The sequence below is a fragment of the Euprymna scolopes genome, chromosome 18 (assembly GCF_053919585.1).
Source record: "Euprymna scolopes isolate OS-2025 chromosome 18, ASM5391958v1, whole genome shotgun sequence".
Taxonomy (NCBI): Eukaryota; Metazoa; Mollusca; class Cephalopoda; order Sepiida; family Sepiolidae; genus Euprymna; species Euprymna scolopes.
Genome location: NC_136499.1, coordinates 60,095,846 through 60,118,890, shown reverse-complemented (window position 1 = coordinate 60,118,890; position 23,045 = coordinate 60,095,846). Strand labels below are relative to the sequence as shown.

The following is a 23,045-nucleotide window of genomic DNA, read 5'->3' as shown; positions in this document are numbered from 1 at the left end:
TTGTCTGTGTTTAAATTTCTTAATATTTTCAAATATTTAATCACGGTGTTCGGTTTGTTTTGTTTTGTTTTGGTTTGGTTTGGTTTGGTTTGGTTTGGCTGTTTTGTTTTACGGTATATGAGTCTTATTGGCCGTTAATTAATGGCGAACACGATGATTTCAGTGAAAGTTTAATGCTTCCATTTTTAAATATTTTGAAATATGTATTTTTGGTGTTTTATTTGGTTATTTTGTTTCACGGCATATCAACATTTTTTTTTTTGTTATTTAAAGTCGAATCCGATCACTTTGGTGATTTTTATGCGTCAAGTTCTGTATATCTTCGAATATTTATTAATCGTGTTTGGTTTGGTTGTTTTGTGGAGGAAATTGTTATTTTTGTCTTTAGCTTTTTAGAACATGACTGAGTTTTTTAATGGAAAGGAAAAAATAACAAATGTTTAGTGCACTTTATTCCAATAAGCCGGTATCTTCAGAAAACCTGATCTGGTGACACGTATGTAAAGCGAAGTACGGAAGTGGAAAATATTAAAAAGAAAGAAAGGCAAGTGGAAAGAAGGGGAATAGGGAACACAAACTGATCAGGAAACAACAACAATACGGCATAATCACATTTGACACACCGGTTCCCGCCAGATCACCGAAGTTAAGCAACGATGAGCCTAGCTAGTACGAGATGGGTAACCATTTGAGAAGGCTAGGTGCTGTATATACCGCGCCGAGTCATAAGAAATTTGCAGATTGGTATCTGGAGGCGCATTAGTTCCTCGGGAGGGATGCAGCCCCTAGTCTTAGTTAAGACATGCATCTAGGAGAAGGTAACTCTGATGACGTCGAAATGTTGGATGACCATGGAGGAGGATGAATCCCTGGCAGATCAAGGGTTCTTTGGTATTAAGAGTTACGTTATTCGACTGCAACTATGCGGATGATCTAAGGACAACGGATAGGCGAAAATGAGCGAGTCAGATGCTACTGCGCTGGCGAAGATAATGGCAACTCACCCCATGTATTCAGATAAGTTCAAATCATGTGATGTCTTCAGAGGAAGCAGACCAACAATGGACCGGAGCCTATGGAAAACACTAACCATAATTGCATTTACGGCGTGAACATGTCATGATACGAGAAGATGGAATGCTGAATTCAGTAATTTTGGTAAAAAAAAAATTATAAAAACAAAAATAAATTTTTAATCTTCAAACATTTATTCATGGTCATCATCATCATAGCATTTCACTCCATCTCGTAGTCCATCGTCGGATAGTGCCCTAGAGTCCGCATCGGAGCATATCTCGCTTATTTATCTTGCTTGTGTGTCTTTATGGGTTTGCAGAGGAAAATTGTTGGTTTTTTTTACCATACAGAACATGATTGAGTTTTGAAAGGGGAAAGGAAAAACCAATACCCTCAATGTTCGGTGCAGTTTAGGTCACGAAATTGGAATCTTCAGGCAGCTTTATCATGTAGCGCCAGAAGAATAAAAAGGAAGAGAAGGCTGAAACAAAGCAACAAGAAATAAATTTATGTTTTTTAATCAAATTTTGTTATTCTTTTCTTGGTTTATTAAATACGATTGTTAATAACAGCTAAAAGAGAGAGAGAGAGGAAAATAGAGGGAGAAAGAGACAGACAGAGAGGGAAAGATAGAAAAGAAAGAAAAAGATAGAAAGAGAGAGAGAGAAAGAAAGAGAGAGAGAAAGCGAGAGGGACAGAGAGAGAAAGAGAGCAAGAAAGAGAAAAAAAGATAAATAGAGCGATAGACAGAGATAAAGAGAGAGAAGGCGCGAAAGATAGAAAAAAGAGAGAGAGAAAGACAAAAAGAAAGGAGTAAAAATGACGGATAGAAAAGGAGAAATAGAGAGGGAGGGATAGAGAGAGAAAATGAGCGATAAAAAATAGAAAGATATATATATATATATATATATATATATATATATATATAGAGAGAGAGAGAGAGAGAGAGAGAGAGAGAGAGAGAGAGAGAGAGAGGGAGAAAGAGAGAAAGAGAAAGAGAGATTCGTATAGAATAAAAGATTAGACAAACAACATGGAGATAAAGAGGAGACAGTGGCAGATAGAAAGTAAGAAACAGCTTATTCTATAAATGATCTGCAAACTACGATTATCAAACAATTAAAATGGAAGTGTTTTCTAACATAACTGAATCCCTAATTAGCGAATAATTTTAGCATTTATTATGTGTGATAAAAATATGTAATGCATTATGGAAATAAACATTAGTGAACTCGACTTTATATGAAGGTTCGATCCTTGGCTAGGGAGAGATTCTTGTTTAGCCGCACGGAAAAGCTGTGATACATCGAAATAGCATGTCTGTGGATGACTGTATAAGCCCCTTTTTCCAGGTTGAGCATTGTTGTCTGCTATTGTATTTTAGCGTAATGCAAATCTCTTTGCAAATAAACAAATTGAGCATGGTAGAGTAGCGGTCAAGTGTTTATATTAATACATTGGAGATATGATTTACGAGCGTTTCTTTCTGTTGGACTAATGGATAGAGCTAACGATTATCAACGATGATTGAAGGTTCGATACTAACTAGCTGTGCTGAAGAGCTGTGATACAGCAAAACAGTCTGCTTGTGAGTAACTATATACATATCTGTGTTAGAAGAAAAGTTGAGTTCAAAGATTACAATATTAGATATATAACAAAGAGTTCCGACACCGACTTTATGATATAAATGTAAAAAAATACATATTTACGTCAATCATTATAACTCATATAGTATTATAAAATATGAATTATTTCATATATTTTGCATTCTACTGAGTTATAATAAATATGTGACGAATTCTCACGGGAATGAAACATGGAATATTCTGGGTAGTTTAATTGCCATATATATTTTCATAAATTACTACCTAGCTCTATCTATCTATTGAGCACTGTTGAAGTAAATACTGAAAATTTACGCATAAAATTATACCTTCGAATATTAAATTATATGATTAAATGAAGTACTCACACACACACATATATATATATATATATATATAGAGAGAGAGAGAGAGAGAGAGAGAGAGAGAGAGATATAGATAGATAGATAGATAGATAGATAGATAGATAGATCGATATAAATTCAAAATGGCGTAATGTAAACATATTATAAGGTATTTACGGCTTCTCTTCCAATTTTCGGATTTTTAATCATGTCAAAACGCACTTTATCTCCTTCTGATAAATTAATTGTTGCTATTTCTTCTGATGAGTTAAGGGCAAAATAGATTCACCGATTGATATAATAATTAAGTGATTGAATTTTGTGCTACAAAACAGATATCGCCAAGAATTGTAAATATCAACTGAATTAAAGGAATAAATTGTAAGATAGTTAACATCATGAACTTTGGAATATAGACTTTTGTCATTCATTCATTATATTGCACTGTAATTACAGCTTCTTAATTAAAGATTGGTATACATTATAAGGAAATAAATTCTATTTCCACAGATATATATATATATATATATATATAAAAGTGAACGTGTCTGTCTGTCTGTCTGTGTGTCTGTGTGTCTATGTGTCTGTCTGTCTGTGTACATTTCCCTACGCAATAACTCTGTCAATTTTTAGTCTATAGACTCGAAATTTGAAATACCGGGTACTGAGATTTGGGAAAATCGATGTGATGGGTGTCAGCCAGAAATTTGGCTGTTAAGGGGTCAAATTTCAACGATTTGACCTTTAAGAACTCTACCAAACTCCTCCGACAATTTTGGGTCTAGACACTTGAAATTTTAGATATAGGTTCCTTGAACATGGATCTAACTTAATAAAGTGATTTGAGCCCGAAACAATAAATTTTAAGGGGTCATAATAGGGGTCAAAGTTTTAAAAAATTAACCATTTTTTTTTGTTTTTTTTTTGCTTTTTTTGCACAGCATACACCTCCAAACACCCGAGCAACGCCAGGCACCCCTGCTAGTATATATATATATATATATATATATATATATATATATATATATATATATATATATATATATATATAATACGTATATTAATCAGCTTTTTTTTTCAGATTTTAATTAAAAAATTAAATTCACCAGATTGCATTTCGGTTTCGTCGTGCAAAAGTCATCTTTTTAATCGTTTGCTAATAGTTGAAAAAAAAAGGATTACTTATTGATTTGGGGAGAATTTAATCTTTCGAATAAAATGTAATTTCTTAGAAAAAATATTAGTCACTCATCAGGCATTAAAAGATTTAAAAATTTGTAAATTATTTACGTCAACAATTTTATTATGATTAAAACAGTATTACCTTAACAAAATCACGTCTAGTTTTATAACAATTGGGTTCAACTTTAATAATCAAATGATGGCCTGATAATTAAATTTAACTTTGAAATTCGCGCTTAAAAACTGATAAAAAAAATCACTGCATATTTTAAAACAAAGTAAAATTAAAATTACTTTCAGGAAACGCTGGGTAGGTACAGTGATTATATTATAGTGTGATCAAACCTGAGTACCAGTAGCAGGGAAGTAATCGTGGCTCAGTGGTTAACGATACAGGCTTACAATCTCGGTGTACCAAGTTCGAACCACAGAAACGCTTTCATTTAAGAACGAAATCTTTCACGGAGTCCCTCGAAAAAATAAACACCAAAAAACCATGCTCATGAATGAAGCTCAGCAAAAACAACACCGCCGTGTAAAAACTCAGGACCCACAGGTTGTATGCAGACAATCGTAAGGAAAAAAACAGGAAAGGATTCGACTAAGTTTTTCGGTTGAAACAACAGATATTTATTTACAGGTACTTCCAGAATAACGCCTTGGCTTTTGGTCAAAAGTCTTCTCATAATCCTATGTGCTGAACAAGACTTTGTTGTGTCGGATACGTGGTACTCTGTCCTTGTCCGTCCATGTTGAGAACACGTCTTTACTGGTCGTTTTCGCGCCATATATCTATCTATCTATCACCTTCTCGATTGAGATTGTCGGACTGACTTCCTCATCTTGGTTGTTATTGTCACAACGTTTTCGGCCGTTTTGCCCTCCGGCCTTCGTCAGGTGTTTTGTATCGAACTGGGGAACCGATACAAAACACCTGACGAAGGCCGGAGGGCAAACGGCCGAAAACGTTGTGGCAATAACAACCAAGATGAGGAAGTCAGTCCGACAATCTCAATCAATGAAAACACCTCATCTCAAAAATACAGACAATTACAATCACCTTCTCGGTTACATTTTTTTTTCATGATCGTTTTTCTTTCCTTCTTCCTCGCTATGACGTTACCTAGCAAACGGCTCTGTCATTTGCATACGTTGGATGTTGCTACTACTGCCATACGTGCGCCTGCGCTCTGTTACAGTAGTAGTAGATTAAAATTCATAGATACTATTTCAATTGAAAGGCATGCAAAGAAAAATCTTTAAATTAATATTAAAAAACAATGAAAATATTAAGTTACAAATGAAAACTAAAACAGTACAACTAATTTAGTAGATCGCTTAGAAATACACACACACACACACACTCTCTCTCTCTCTCTCTCTCTCTCTCTCTCTCTCTCTCTCTCTCTCTCTCTCTCTCTCTCTCTCTGTATTAGTCAGTAATGTGTAATAGTAAAATCCATTAGTCTTTTAATATTTTTCTTAGTCTCATTTTTCTTAGAAAGCTACACATCATCAATCTGGGCGCGAAAAAGTCCTTCGAAACACGTCTGTTCATCTAAAAAAAAAACAGCACCGAATAGAGAATCAATCACTTTTTACAACATCTCACTATACTACGTCTCTTCCGGGGGGCGACTTCCTGTTCACTACGTTCCTTATTTTCTCTAACCTATACGTTTGTAACCTACTTATCTTACATTAACTATAGTTACAATATCATAGGGGGTGTCTGTATTTTTATTACTAGTAAACACCAACTGTACTGACTAACAATGTATAAACTGCTCTTCTCACTTAAGCCGGAATCATATTCAACTCACCAGAGCTTTTAATCTTAGACCGCCTCCTATTTTTCTACATGATAAAATTATTTAGACACAGTTCCTAAGATCTAAATATATCTATCATCGTAAAAATGTCATTGTCTTTCTTTTCCTTCAAATAAATGGTTGGCAAACAAAAGAGATGAATAAAAGAGAGAAAATTGTAAAAATCTTTTTTAAAAAAAAAAACAAAAAAAAAACGGGGTTACAAAAGAGATAAAAGAAAACCGACCGTCATGTGGTCTTGTAAAATGACCCCATATGATTAAACAAAGTCATTACTATTAAGAAGAGCGGTGAATTGATGAAATAAAAAAATTAAAAAAAACTATCCGTGAACTGACTTCATCTGAAAATAGCAAAAGACATGATTGATTTGTGGGTCGCGGAAGAACACAAAAATGGCCGACATTTAAGAAGTAGCTATAAATTAGGTTTCCGTAATTATTGTTATCGATAAAAAAGGGAGAGGGTTTTGATCTTTGAGAATTCCTAAATTGGGATCACGATAAAAATCCAATTTTCATTCTGGAACTTTTTTAGTTTATTTTCACACTGAAAACATTAATACCGTTTGAATTGTTCGGATTATTCTTATCTTGGTATTGGTTTCCTCCGATGTAATATCCAACCATGTTTACGTATGTGTTTTAGCATTCGGGAATCTTTGTATTGTGCCTATCTTGAGTTATTCGCACAAGGTTACTGCCGATGTAACCTTCAACCTTCTTCATGTGTATCATATTGAACTCGGGAAGTTTTCTGTCGTACTCAGGAATCCACATTGAATTTTGAACGGAGGCCTTTAGTTAATGCACGGACGTAGTATACTCTCTTTCTGTTAGCAATGACCAGTAAAAATTTTAAGTAATTCGCAATTATATTCTTCCTATCCTCCGCACTGATGATTGAACCTTCAATTGAATTTTGGTTAGTACTTTATCCATTATACCACTCGTCTTTGTGAACCTTAAAACTATTCTTGTTTTTAGATGTAAAATCTTACTATTTATCACTAAGACAAGATACACATAAAGAAGGCTGAAAATGTGAGAATAAAATTGTAGATGATAACAGTTGTCTGAATAATCCATCCAATACAAATTTTCAAACCCCATCTCAAAAATTCAGAAACATAATACCAGAAATCGTTATGTCAAACTTGCAATTCTATACGGAATTTCAAACTGAACCTTTTATTTAATCCACGGCGATAGATGGACACATGGCGCAACGGATAAGCGGTTAAGTAAATCAGTTTAGAATTAGAGGTTGAAAGTTCAATTCTCATTACAAGCGATAATCTATGTATCTATAAAAGTGAAATTGTATGTGTGTGTGTGTGTGTGTGTGTGTGTGTGTGTACGTACATTTCACTACCAAACAACTCTGTCAATTTTCAGTCTACAGACTCGAGATTTGACATAAGGGGTATTGAGATTTGGGAAAATCTTTTTAATCGGTTTTCGGACAGAAATTTGTCTGTTCAATGATTTGACCTTTGAAAAATGTTCAAACTCCTCTGCCAATTTTGGGTCCAAACACTTGAAATTTTTAATGTAGGTTACTTGGACATTAAACAAACTTTTTAAATTGATTTGAGCTCAAAACAATAAATGTTAAGGGGTCAAAATTGGGGTCAAAAAATTACCTCTGCGGTCTCTGCCAAATTACTCAGACAATTTTTGGTCTAAACATTTGAAATTTTACATAAAGGGTATTCACATATAGGGCAAGAACAGTACATAGGGCCCGAACAAAGCCAGGCTGAATTGCTAATAAAAACTAAAATTAAAAGCATTTACTTCTACTGGGCAACCGGAACCCAAACAATATATCTCTGTGGATTAAATTCAGTACAGATTCTCAAGTTCAGCATAAAGATTTATGCGAACTAGACAAAAGGTACCGTAAAAAAGTCGGGGGTAATATCGGCCAAAAACTTGTGAGAATAACATGAAATATGAGAATAATAGTCTTAATAATTTGAATCATGGATCATCATCTAAAACAATATCAACTATGAACTCTTTTTTCGCAATCTACGTACAAATCGACGCCATTGTTTAAAACTATAAATAACAAGTACAAAAACTGTGCAAATACTGAATTAACGATTATGAACATTCTTATAATGACTCCATCGAATGAGGGCGCTTAGCGATGAAAATGTTCTTCAAATATTATTTTTATATGCAAAAATATATTTAGAATAATTGTCACACAAACGTACTATGGTAGCGATAGGATGATCCTTTATGAGGGATGACACCTATCAATTACTAAGGATTTTTATAAATAAATACGTATTTATTTAATTTCACAGTAGCTTTTTTGGATGTGTGAAGAATTTCGTTCCGCGATGAAAACATCTTTTGTGCTTCTGAAAAAAAGAAGGTAGTGCACCAGACAGGGAAAATAAATGATGGCGATAACACGGTTTTTTTCGAGTCTGAAAGGAGGGTATCTTCATATTAAGGAGCAGTGAAGATGGCCTCGTTGAGAAATAGACTGCTTCATACATTTTGAACGTTAAGATATCTTGATGGTTAGTCGAAACAATTGTATGCTGCAGACAATTGTGAATTTGTAAGAAGTTTTCCCCCTTATGTTAAATGACCGCCCGGGCTTGCTTACTTGCTTGAATCTTATCTTCGACGATCGAGCGATTCAATCTTTAAAAAAGAGATGACAAGTGAATTCATATATATATATATATATATATATATATATATATATATTTAAATGGGAATTTGAAAATTTTTGAAGTGTCGAATATAATGATAAAATTATTTTTATTTACTGATTTTTTTTTTTTTTTTGTAAGTACGATATTTCACTAATACATAGCCTCATCAGGGTCGAATGTCCGGTTCGTGAATTTTTTTTTCTTTTTCTTCATTTTGGTGTTATGACGAAGAGAAGAGAATTTACGTGCTGTTCCGGTGATTTCAAGTGTATAATGCTCCAGTTTCGAGCGGGATTTAAAGTAAAAAATGGTCACACACTTTTTGAAGACACTTATTTTTAAAGTAACCAATGGGGGTGGAGAGTTTTCTTTTTCTTTTTTCTTTTTTGTTTTTGTTTTTTTTTTATTTTGTTGTTTTGGTTTCGGTTCTAGCTGATGGCACCCAAGTCATGTATATATATATTTTTGTGTATTTTGTTTTGATCTTACTATTATATACTACGTTCAATATAATAATCGATAGAGAACAGTTTCTATAATAGAAAAAATGCGGAATCTGCAAGATTAAAATATCTAATTAATCGTATCTTATGACCAGGCAACGCTAGGCGGCCTGCTAGTATATATATATATATATATATATATATACATATATATATATATATATATATATATATATATATATATATATATATATATATATATATATGTGTGTATATATGTGTATATATATGTGTATATATGTGTGTATATATATGTGTGTATATGTATGTATATATGTGTGTATACATATATGTGTGTGTATATATGTGTGTATATATATATATATTTATGTGTATATATATATATATGTGTTTGTATATATATATATATATATATATATATATATATATTGTTTTATTTTACTTCAGTTGAAGTTCTCAGAAATCAAGGGGCCCACTAACTGAGGCTTACACTTGAACTCAATGAGATACATAGATATTCGAATGGTTCATTAAACTTCTTTATTTCAAACATTTAGTAAAGAAATTGAGAACATAATTGTCCTCTCCCTAATTAACCATTTTCATACGTTGCAGTATATCTTCTGTTTTGGTCTCTACGTCTTACTGGATTCCAGGACTAGAATTTATCTAGTCTTGTGGAGTATCCAGCTTCGTGCTATTACTTGAGGTAACATCACTTGGAGAAGGTAAAAGCTGATATGAGTTAGCCATGGTGAGGAGATATTCTTTAGGCGGCGAATACTATGTGATTTTGAATATTTAGTCAGAATATTTAGTAAGGAAAAGTATCCTCATGCCAGTTTTATCTGGCAAACCCCTGTACAGAGAGACCATAGACACTCGCTGATAGTGTCTTGTAGGCATTCAAGTTCTCTCCAGTAGGCATTCAACTTCTCTCCGTGAACATGACTATGTGCGTGCGTGTGTGTGTGCTAAACTTGCACACTTTCAGAATCGTTAAAATGTACTCGTTTGCAAAATCTGAAGCACTGAAGCGCCTCCATTGGTTTCAGTTAATTATCTGGCCGTTCTACTGAAATATTAATACTTTAACGTTCACGTTTCGTATAGCTGGTGTCTTCATAAAACATTATATCAACTTTATCGAGACCTAAATAAAATGTGTCTGATTGCTGCCGTACGTTTGAAAGTTTATTGGACCGGTTTCCTTACTTACTTATTCCGTTTCCGGTACGAATACTCTCTTCGTTCTACATTATTAAACGCCCTTTAAACGGCTGCTGCTTAAGAGAGAATTTGAGATTACCGAGAATCAATTTTCAAAAGAAGCCGGAGATTTACAACAGCATTTATTTTATTTTATTTATTTATTTTTGCAACTATTCTAATGACATATACTAAACAAACCAAAAAAGAAACTGTATTCACCTCCATGGTACCGTCAGGTGGACGTAAGTATTATGATTTTAAATATTAGACCATCAATATTGCAGTAATAAACCCACGACACTATACATACGAATCCTTTGTCTGGAGTATGACTACATATATATATATATATATATATATATATATATATATATATATATATATATATATATATATATATATTCAGGTTTGAGGTGTTCAAAAGTTGGAACTAATGAAGACAAGGAGGTTGTTAAAAGTGCTCAATAAAAAGAGCAAAATATTTTTATTATTTGGGGTAAACAGTTACATATGGTCGCTACAAATAGCCATCTGTTTCAGTCAAAGAGACTTCTTAAATGAATGTTTAATTATTTGATTGGATTAATCACTTAAAGGAAATTAAATTAATGTTTAATTATTTGATTGGATTAATCACTTAAGGAAAATTAAATGAATGTTTAATTATTTGATTGTGTTGGTCACTTAAAGAAAATTAAATGAATGTTTAATTATTTGATTGTGTTAATCACTTGAAAGAAATTAAATTAATGTTTAATTATTTGATTGGATTAATTACTTAAGGAAAATTAAATGAATGTTTAATTATTTGATTGTGTTAATCACTTAAGGAAAATTAAATGAGTGTTTAATTATTTGATTGGATTAATCACTTAAAGGAAATTAAATTAATGTTTAATTATTTGATTGGATTAATCACTTAAGGAAAATTAAATGAATGTTTAATTATTTGATTGGGTTAATCACTTAAAGAAAATTAAATGTTTAGTTATTTGATTGGATTAATTACTTAAGAAAAAATTAAATGAATGTTTAATTATTTGCTTGGATTTATCACTTAAGAAAAAATTAAATGAATGCTTCCAAATAAAAGTAAATACAATGACTAAATGTCCAATTTATATTCGCCTACCGTGGTTAGAGTCAGTAAGTGAGAAATTTTTCAAGGAACTCAGTTCAACAGTAGAAAAATGCTATTTTGTTTACAGTGTACGAGTTGGGTTCTCTGCGAAACTGTTAATGTCATCCTCTCGAAGAGATCTTCTACTCCCCACTATAACAGTGATGTAATGCATCAATTTAAGTGTAGTTGCAGTGCCGACCACGTGGATGGTATGACGTTAAGATTGAATAGTAGAGTCTAACAAAACATACCTATTAAAAGTCACACACTGTAATAGCTGACCATTTACTTAAAAACCTGTCATGTGCAACAAACTTCAGTTTCGATTCATTTACCATTTTGAGTCGTGCTCGTTCGGACTTTAATCCGAAAGTCTTGGAGGCCATTCACGTTCATATGAAAAAACTTTCCCTTTGCAAACAGAAGGAATGTACATTTGGTATGAACGTGATTAGCTTCTAGTAGATTCGGTCATTATACAAATATCACATATAAGTTTATTTTAGATACATAGTTTCCCATGTCCCCCTCCCCCGTTAGTATACTTTATTATAAACGTATATTTTTTCCTAGTGGGTTCGGCTCGTTTTATATGAATAAAAAAATCCTTCCGTCCAGCTCTAGAAGAATGAAGGCGAAACCGGCCAGCTGCCCCCCCAATACTTTTAATCATGAATATCATAACATACCTTCCATTCATAATTGCAATATATAAATTTTGTACCCTACATAAGAATTATGAAATATATTTTGGTACTCTTGCATAATTTGACCCGAATTCTCGCATCAATTCTCGCGTCAAGCATGGATCGGTCTCGCCCGATCCATGCTTGACGGGAATTTACGAGAATTAGGGTCAAATTATGCAAGAGTACCTATATTTTTATATATTCTCAAATTTATGCTAATAAGCGATATATATGTTTTACAAACGTTTATCTTCCGATGATAAAACACGGTCCTTAAAAATCCATGCCTTAAAGATTTTCCATTATTATTATTGTCTTTGAATTTTTTTGAAAAAATATTGTAATTTATTCAATTTTTATCTCAATCATAATTTTTTCTTAATATATATTGATATATATGTATATATATATATGATAAAAAGAATAAAATCGTAGTAAAATAATGCACACACACATATATGTGTGTGTGTGTATGTGTGTGTGCGCGTGCGTGTGTGTGTGCGCGCGTGTGTGTGTGTGTGTGTGTGTGTGTGTGTGTGTGTGTGTGTGTGTGTGTGTGTGTGTGTGTGTGTGTGTGTGCGTGCGTGTGTGTAGATAGAATATAGTAGTGCAAGTTAGATAATTCAACTCACTCTTAATATTCAGGTGAATGTTTCCTGTAGATTAGTTAACCTTGCTTATATCGCTCTCAAAACAGTGTGTATGTGTGTGTGTGTGTGTGTGTGTGTGTGTGTGTGTGTGTGTGTGTGTGTGTGTGTGTGTGTGTGTGTGTGTGTGTGTGTATGAATATATATGGGGGTGTATGTGCATATATATATTTACTTTTTATTTGTATTATATGAGCATTTATTTGTCGCTACACATTCATAAGCATGTTTCGGTCAGTCAGTTACAAGTAATTAGAGACCCCTTCAGGCGTTTAAAGTCATAGGTGGCTTCACCTCTGGAAAACATTAACCTGAAATAATTATATATATATATATATATATATATATATATATATATATATATATATATATATATATATATGAGAGAGAGAGAGAGAGAGAGAGAGCGAGAGAGATTAAAAAGATAAAGAAAAGTGAAGACAAGAGCGAGGGCGAGAGAAGCCCGGGTGGGCTTTTTTTTATTAAAAGCTACTCGACCCTACCCAGCGTTATCTTGGCGTTTTTACTTCAATTTTTAACTACGTTTTTTTTTTACAATAATACTTGTTAAACAGAGTTTTGAAAGTTATATTTCATTACTATGATATCGTCTGATTTAAAAAATCATTATGCCACTATCGTTTATTACATTTTAATAGGTAATTGTAGTCAAATATTAATACAATTAAAAGCTAACTGTCTGGGGTTAAAATGCATACAATGAAAGAACATTCCTGGTGTTTATGGGAGAGCAGTAGTACATTTTTTAAAGCGACGATTCCCTCTAAATATGATTTGTTTGTGAGTGTCAGATAGGTCGGAATTAAAGTAGGAATTTATGAACTCGAATAAAGCTGACTGATTATTTCCAGGAGCATGCATCAGATAATAGCTGAAAATGTGACCGTATTGGGATTTTATATAGCACCTGTGTTACAGTTCAATGCCAACTGAATTTAGGTAGGAAATATATATTATTATTTTCTGTAAAATTATTATAACTAAGTTTAAAGAAATATATTTTTCTGATTCACTATCTATTATGGACTGGAGCCACTTAAGGATAAGGATTAAAGAGATTGTCAGTTGGACTATGAAAGAATTGGAAATAAGGGACTGAATGGATGGAAGATTACTTAAGAAGAATTGATTATTCAATACAAGGCTCAACAAGTATTTGTTTACATTAGACTTGAAAACGTCCATGTTGTAATCGACTGAGAACATTTGTTTCACAGATTAAAGGTTTTGGGAAATAAAGCTTGCTCATGGAAGTTCCGTGTTGTTTTCGGTGCAGAAAAAGAGAAAAGGACATGACTGTTGCTAAATGTGCTGCTACTGTGATTATTTTTATAGGGGAGCTCAACCAAACAACTATACCCAAAATAACGATACAGCAGAAGGTTACTAGCACGATGTGGACTTTCTATTATATGAGCATTTATCTGTCGATTTATCTGTCGCAACAGAATCAGTGAATGCTGTTTAAAATATCCACTCTCGATTGGACAATACTTCGAAAAACAGTTTATTTTAGTTGATCACAGATGCAAAAATATTCGTTTCTCAAATAAACCCAAACACACGGCTTTCTTTCTCGACGCACGTGAATACGTTCGCGATCCAAATGTTGTGAATGTTTTAATGAGGGCTCCATGATTATAACGATATGTAGAGTAGAGAGAGACATCTCTTCTGTGTGAAAGTGAATGCATTGATGCAAAAAGATCATCACCCACTAGATTGCATAGTTGATTTTGTACTTTGTATTTTGTTTCATTGCGAACATTCTTTTTTCATTATGAACATTTGAGATATTATCTATTTGATTTTGTACACTAATTAAAATGGTTTGTTTTATTTAGTTAGTTTAATTGTGAAATTTCATATATATTAGCGTATAAAATTTCATATTTATCCAAAAACGAAGACAATATATAATATAATTAGATAGTAACGCTATACTATTAAGTTTTAATACTTATTCATTCAGATCTAAACTAAGAATTTGAAACAGCAACGTCTTGTTTACATGCCCCATTTGAAAGTGAAATCAGCCAGGAGAGGAAATTAGACACATTTGATGCCAAGCGCTTTAGAAAGATTCTAGGGTCCAAATGGAACGATCAAATTAGTAACCAAGAAGTCAGGAACCACACTAACCAACAGGTGGTATCGTCAATAATCTACAAACGACGACTAGGTTGGTTCAGACATATCCTAAGATTGCCCACAGAAAGAGTTTCTAACCAAGTTCCTAACTCTACGTAAGTCTTATTAATTTATTAAAATATTATTCCGACAAGAAACAAATACGGTAAGAACGTCTATAACATAGAGTCTTATTTTACAATATAATACGGTTGCCATTATTCGCCAACAGCTTTTTAAGCCACCTGGGCACCGCATCAACTGATTTCACAAAGATCGCCTTTGTCGAACTAGTCACTACATATCATCAAAATATTTTTATCATTGATAAGTGTTTATCGGGTAGTAGAATTGACAGTTGAATGATGCTTAATACTAGGAGGCGATTGGAGGCATTCACTTACCACCCGATAAATCGCCGACCAAGAAAACAGCAATTCGTCATCCTTTGTCAGAAACCGCTTTCATGGAATGTGAAGACTTAACGGAAAATAGAGGGCAGCGAGAATTACGACGTGTATTATCTGCTAGAGGTTGGGAGGATAGATTCCCAGCAATTACTTTGTCTTTTCGGATAAGCTGAAAATAGTTGTCTAGGGTGCTTCGATTTGTAAGAAAATACCGACGGGCTACTCAGGTTTCTGACCGCAAAGTGCCCATTTTGCGGGAGATGACTATCGTACTAAAGTCGGATCTAGTGTATAAATGTGTACTCGTGGGGAGGAGGGTAAGTATGGGCCTTACAGATAAACCTGCCTCATATTTCTATAGAGGTGCTTATTTCCATTTTTTTATTTTCATGTATTTTTTTTTTCCTTTTTTTCTTTTTCTTTTTAGAGAGAAGGGGTGTTGCTAGTGAAAAATGCCATGATTAAATACAGACCCCCATCACCCTTTCCTTCCCCCCTCTCTCTCTCTCTCTCCCTCTCTTCCTCTCTCTCTCTCTTAATATATATATGTGTGTGTATGTATGTATGTATGTATGTATGTATGTATGTATGTATGTATGTATGTATGTATGTATGTATTTCTTCATTTTATCGCCGTTCTTCTCTGCGGCTAGCGAGAGCAAGAGCAAATAACAACCTCGACATCTGCCCCTACGCGTCGTCCAGAACGCTGACCAACAGGGAAATCATTTCAAATCGAAACTGACCACCACCACCACTACCACCACCATCACCACACCACCATGTCCAGCGAGACAAATGCGCTGCCTTGACAGAACAATGGGTTGAGAGTTTCGCATGGGGAGTATATAAGGGAAGAATCGTACGATGACTGAAGAGAATTCAGAAGGACCCTCCTTCTAAAAGCAACGATTTAGGCCCAAATTTAAGAGTGTAATTCTCTGATCGTTGAGAGGCACATTCACAAGCATTTCAGCCTCACGCCATCATCATAATTCTTACATCAGCATTAGGATTTTCACTCCCTATTATTATCATTAGTATAATTTACATCATCGCTACAATTATGAAAATTACGTATCATCACTATCAGCATCACCATCATCAGCGCTACTACCATTAACACTCTCACAGAATCATCATTATCAGCAGCAGCAGCAGCATCTCTAAACTCCAACCCAAGAGGTGATGGACACGTGATAATATCAGAGCTAGTGGCTTTTGTTACATTCCAGAAAGAGTCAACACCAGGATCCGTTATCTTGTTGTCGTCTGTGCCTCTGAATGTGGCAAGAAAAGATATGTAAGAATAGGAACCGCAAATCAATGCTGTGAAATTGGCAACGTTATTTCTGCACGATTCTTTTGTGTATTCTAAGCCAAACCATCCCTCGACTTCGCATGCAATCGTTGAGCCAGACTGTTCTCGGTGTGGGAGGAGGGGTAAAACACCTGCCATTTTGCAGCTTAACAGATAAATGCAATTAACGGGGAGGACTTCATGCAATTTAGAGCCGATGGTTTCCATAGAATCTGATATGCAATAAACCTTATCAGGCTCCTAGTAGTGTCTATGTTTTTCCCGTGAAGATCTGATTCAGACGTTCCGCGACCATTTTTCTCTGCAGTACTAGATGGTGTCTGTAATGTTTTAATGTTTTATGAGGTAGGGCAGGAATATTTATCAAACACATGTCTGTAGGTATTTAATAATTATTTTAGTAAATACTTTATATATATATATATATATATATATATATATATATATATATATATATATATATATATATATGAGTGGATGAAAGAAGTACTGAAAATGCTTAAAATGAAGACTTATCGAGATAATTAAAAGCTCAACATTCGAGGTGGGGCTTAGATACAAAAGGAAAAATCTCGACAAGAGTATATATTGGTGCATATAGATTTATCAAAAGGATTAAGGGTTATAAAAGCACTTTATGCCAAAGCATTTCGAAGCCTAATGCTTCTTATCAGAAGAGGAGAGAGAATACTAAGCGACAAATTGCGGATGCAACGTCAAGAGATAGGCCCATTAGAGGAGAAATATTCGGATATCTTGCATAGAGAGTATAAATTAGATGCGTTGGGAGGGATAGTCCGAGAAATGTTAAGATAATGGTGGGATTGTAATTAAGTCAGAATTGGTTTTTAACACATTTGATGAGCTTTTATAACCCCTACTTCTTTTGATACATTTTTCTTACTGAATTGAAGAATAAATCTATATGAACCAGTATATATTATTGTATTGTCGATATTTTCACTCTTTTTAGGGCATCTACAGAATGGTGATAATGATAAAGCAGAGAAAGGGAACGTAAACATGTTTTGACAAGCTTATGGCCTTGACCTTTAATCACAATCTGAAATGGAACGCGTATATTAAATCCATTGCAAAGGTCGCTGGAAAAATGGTGGGATTATTCTACCGCTCCAGTAGATATTTCACTCCTTATGCAATTCTCTACTTATATAAAAGACAGGTACAACAAACGATGGAATACTGTTGACACATCTGAGTAGGAGCTGCTAGAAGTAGCTTACCCTGTCTTGACAGAGTTCAAAATAGACTTCGTGGCTTAGTGGGGGATGCCCCTTTCTCTTATCTGCAACCTTTTTCCCACAGAAGAGAAGTTGCGAGCCTGTCTCTGTTTTATCGTTATTTTCATGACAAGTGCTCGTCTGAGCTTTAATCTATGGCCCCTCCTCGCCAAACTTTCACGAAAAACACTCGTCTAGCCAAAACCACTATCAATAATTTCCCACACTCTTTATCTAAATTCAGATTCCATGAACAAAGCTTCTTTCTTAGAACTACACGCCTGTAGGATTCTCTTCCGTCTGCCTGCTTTCCAGCTGACTACAATCTGATTTTCTTCAAGTCCAACGTAAACAAGTTCTTGATGAACCGTCCCCCTAAGTAATCCAATTTACAAAATTCCTACTACTTATGTTTACTACGCTATAATTACATTGACTAATGTATACCCATTAACCCTTATCCTCGAGTGGCCTCCGGACCTTGATGAGTGGTGATTCCTGTGAAAAAAAATATATACTAGACTGATCAGGCAAGACTACGTGCACTGAGAGGCACATCTTCAGATGTTACAACAGTGCTTTTGTTATATATTAGTTCCCCGCAAGATAGGCCTACAGTCTAGATCGGTGGTTCCCAACCTATTTTGGGCCATGCCCCACCTAGGTATTTCTAAAATCCTGATGCCTCCCCTTTGTGATATTTAATTTTTGTTATTAAAAATCCCTCTGTTATTCAGTGAAGTAAGCTTAAAAGGCCATTAACTTGTAACTAAACAAGGTTCCAAAGAACATGGCATCAACGAAAGAGAATCATTTTAAAACGAAAGGTCATTTAAATAAATAAAGTTTTAAATTTAAAACATATAATAGAGAATTGAGATGCGAAAATATCAAATTTTTTTAATGAAAAATCTTTGATATAGTAAGCCCAAGGGTGCATGTCCTGCATATGCCCCACCAAAATATTGCCATGCCCCACGTTGGGAATGACTGGTCTAGATGTATAGGCCTACAGTCTAGATGTCTCATGTTGCCATGAAACTACAGGTATCGATGGACGATCAAATTCATGTACAATGTTATTAAAATATAAAATATTTCAATAGCAGAGAGAATGTTAGAAGATAAATATTTACAACAATAACAGATTAGGTATTTACCGATGAGTCAAATATTTTAAAGTCGTCATAAAATATTTACAGAGCTTACAATAACAAAGGACTTTTTTATATATATAGTTTAGCAATATAATGTTACAGTAAATATTTACAATCAAAATTAAACAATAAGAATGATCTGTTTACGTAAAGTGCTTAACTGATAAAGAAACGGCTATGATATATTCACGTAAACAGTCGGGTAATTTAGTTAAACAGTCAGTGTACGCGGGATCAGACTCGGAATCGAGCCTCAATGTTATGTCCAGGGAACTCTAATGGACGAATTTTAGAAAAATGTAGAAACCAAGACTTGAAGTAATATAAAATATAGCCTGCAAAACGATGGTGTTTCCCTTGGAAGAAAGTATTTTCGTTCACAGCCTTTCACCCACGAGGAGAGAAGGAAACGATTAGAGAAGATATTTGTACTTTCTGTACAAGAATATATCTAATGTGCAATTAGCGCACACACGCACACGCATTGTACGTATTGAACACTGTATACTTATTAGGCGTAACACACAGACATGACACCTATACATTTAAATAGACAAGTGACGTCTCGTATATTGTTGTGTTCGGAGAAATTGTAGTGTCAGGATTATTGGACAATATAGAACAAGTTTTAGATAAACTCATTGTATTTTAAACACAATTTATTTGTGGCAGAAAATTTAAATTATTTACAGAACGATATATCAGCGTCAAGCGAAGCCGCTACATTATCTTCTCGCTAGAACTCTCTAGTCTTTTCAAAGAGCTATAAAGAGGCGATAACTTTTCCTTTCTTTATTTAGAGTTATTCCCCCTTTTTTATCGCTATAACATATATAAACAAGTTACATAAACCGCGATATAACAAATCTTTAGATATATACACACCTATATATAACATATTCGTTATTTGGTGCTGGATATTTGGAGCTCTCAACAAGGGGACGTAATGAATCTTGGAGAAAAACACATACACACACTTTGAAAAAGGGTGCATGACAAAAAGAGGAGAAAGAAAGCAATAAAAAACGGGTTAAAAGCACATATGATTAAAAATAAGTACAAAATTGTAAATAACAATTCGATTAGGAAAAAAAAAAGAGTTATCCGCTGCTAAATAGTGTCGAATTTATGGGAAAAATATCTTCTGAGTTACACTTCATCTTAAGAGGTATTTGACTTTTATATAGGACTAGCGGGGGTGCCCGGCGTTGCCGGGGTCTTTGGAGGTGTAAAAGAAAAATAAGTTTTGGTAGGCAGGTAGGCTCGAACCCGAAGCCTTGAGGCGAAGGCGGAAAGGAAACAGTGACACCTTACCGCGACGCTAAGCGGGCAGTGAAGTGAGAATGGATAAAATTAAACGGTTAAAAAGCAGGTGCTTAAACGAACGTCAACGTCTCTTTTTCTACGTCAAACATCACGTCATAAAGAGAAGAAATCACAGCGCGAACTTTGTAACATAAAAGTCGCTCAAATACAAAATAGAGACGACCTCGTTTCGTAAATCGGAGATATTATAATCTAGAAAGTATATAAAAAGTTGTAATAATTAGTGACTGACACCCCCCCCCCGAACGGAGCTTTTGGCGGACATACAAAAAAATGCACACACATAAATACACACACATTTTCCCTTTTATATAATAGATGGCATGAGTAGTCGAGTACTATTTGAGGCAGTTTTTAAGACAGATCGCAGTCATGGAAGAACAGCATAGTTTTGACATTACCAGTATTTTTACATTTATGTTTTCGTTAAATGTTTTTTATTTATATTATTTCTTATAAGTATTATAACATGAGGGATCATCTCGAGTTAAAATTTGAGTTTCGTTGTAAGATAAGTACATATGCTAAAATTGGGTGCCCATTTTATTTTGCTTTGTAGTTCTTTCATATAAAGTTGACACTTTTCGAGCGAGCTTTTCTCAATTTTAGATGCAGTATACTGAATTGACTTTTAATTGAAAATTATTCTTCAACGTAAACAACAGAGTAAAATTACTTTTAATGTCCAAGCACATTTTTTTCTCGCGTTCTTTAATGGCCGCGATCTTTATAAATTAACCAGATTGAATGTAATTCTATTTAAATTTGTAATGAAAAGCAGTGCAAGGAAGTCAGCAAAACGAGCTGTTTCCTACGATGAATACGAAGAAGACCTAATTTGATTCCGTAAACGAAGCAGACACGAAGAACATTAAATCGCCATTTTGTTTGTACGGCGAACGACTTTTTTGTCGCGTCCCTATTGTCGTCGATTTTATGTCTTTAACGATTCAATACTAAATTTAATTCTCCGAGAAACAGTGAACATAAAAACAAAACGTGTGCGTTCATTTGTGAAAACGTCCGCTTGTGAAGAATAAAGATTTCTTGTCAAGTGACAAACGTTCGAATTGTGGTTTAGGCCAGTTGATGGCGGGAAAATAGCCGACCGCTTTCATTTCCATTGATTCGTATTTCAAAAGTTTGAAAAGAAAACGATAGTAGAAAAAATAGCATTTGACACTTGCAGAAAGGATACCGATTAAAAAAGACCGGATAAGCTGTCAAGGTGTATGTAATCTATGTTATAGTTGAGCTTTTTCTTTTCTTTTTTTGTGTGTGCGTGTTGGTTAGTTTGAAAAGAAAGCGATAATAAAGAGCATTTGAAGATAGGAAATGATACCCGATTGAAGAATAGGAACGATACTCGATAAAACGACCAGATAAGGAATAAACTGTAGTAGTCACGTGACTGTGATCTATTATCTTTTTTATTTACATGCAATTTCTTGCTTAGTGAGTGTTTGTGATTTGGTTAGCTAAATACAGACATGTTTAAACTCGCGTAGAAATATATCAGGCAATTTGGACACTTCTACGCATACCCAGCCTTCCTTATTTTCACTTAGTTTGGCATTATTTATCTCGCTCTCATGGCGAGATGATGCGACGCAAGGGTCGGAAAGTCGGATTTTTGTAACCATCACCTTATACGAAGAGCGTTTTAACTTGTATAAAATGCCAGGACAGTCTGCTCGGCATTATCCAATTATCTAATTTCTTCTCAAAGAGAGAAGGCAAATTCGAATATCATATATTGTTATAATAATATTCATTTAAAAATATCATATATTGTTATAATAATATTTATTTTCGAATATTATATATTGTTATAATATTTATTTTCGAATATCATATGATGTTATAATAATATTCATTTTCGAATGTCATATATTGTTATGATAATATTTATTTTCGAATATCATATATTGTTATAATAATACTTATTTTCAAATATCATATATTGTTATAATAATATTCATTTTCGAATATCATATATTGTTATAATAATATTTATTTTCGAATATCATATATTGTTATAATAATATTCATTTTCAAATATCATATATTGTTATAACAATATTCATTTTCGAATATCATGTATTGTTATAATGATATTTATTTTCGAATATCATATATTGTTATAATAATATTCATTTTCAAATATCATATATTGTTATAATAAGATTCATTTTCGAATATCATATATTATTAAAATAATATTTATTTTCGAATATCATATATTGTTATAATAATATTTATTTTAGAACACCATATATTGTTATAACAATATTTATTTTCAAATATCATATATTGTTATAATAATATTTATTTTCGAATATCATATATTGTTATAATAAGATTTATTTTCGAATATCATATATTGTTATAATATTTATTTTCGAATATCATATATTGTTATAATAATATTTATTTTCGAATATCATATATTGTTATAATAATATTCATTTTCAAATATCATATATTGTTATAATAATATTTATTTTCGAATATCATATATTGTTATAATAAGATTTATTTTCAAATATCATATATTGTTATAATAATATTTATTTTCGAATATCATATATTGTTATAACAATATTCATTTTCAAATATTATATATTGCTATAATAATA

The 23,045-nt window shown here is 33.3% G+C and overlaps 1 pseudogene; it reads left to right on the top strand.

Moving 5' to 3' along the window:
- The first annotated feature begins 595 nt into the window (after positions 1-595).
- On the top strand, positions 596-713 carry LOC145301515 (5S ribosomal RNA; annotated as a pseudogene).
- The last annotated feature ends 22,332 nt before the right edge of the window (positions 714-23,045 follow it).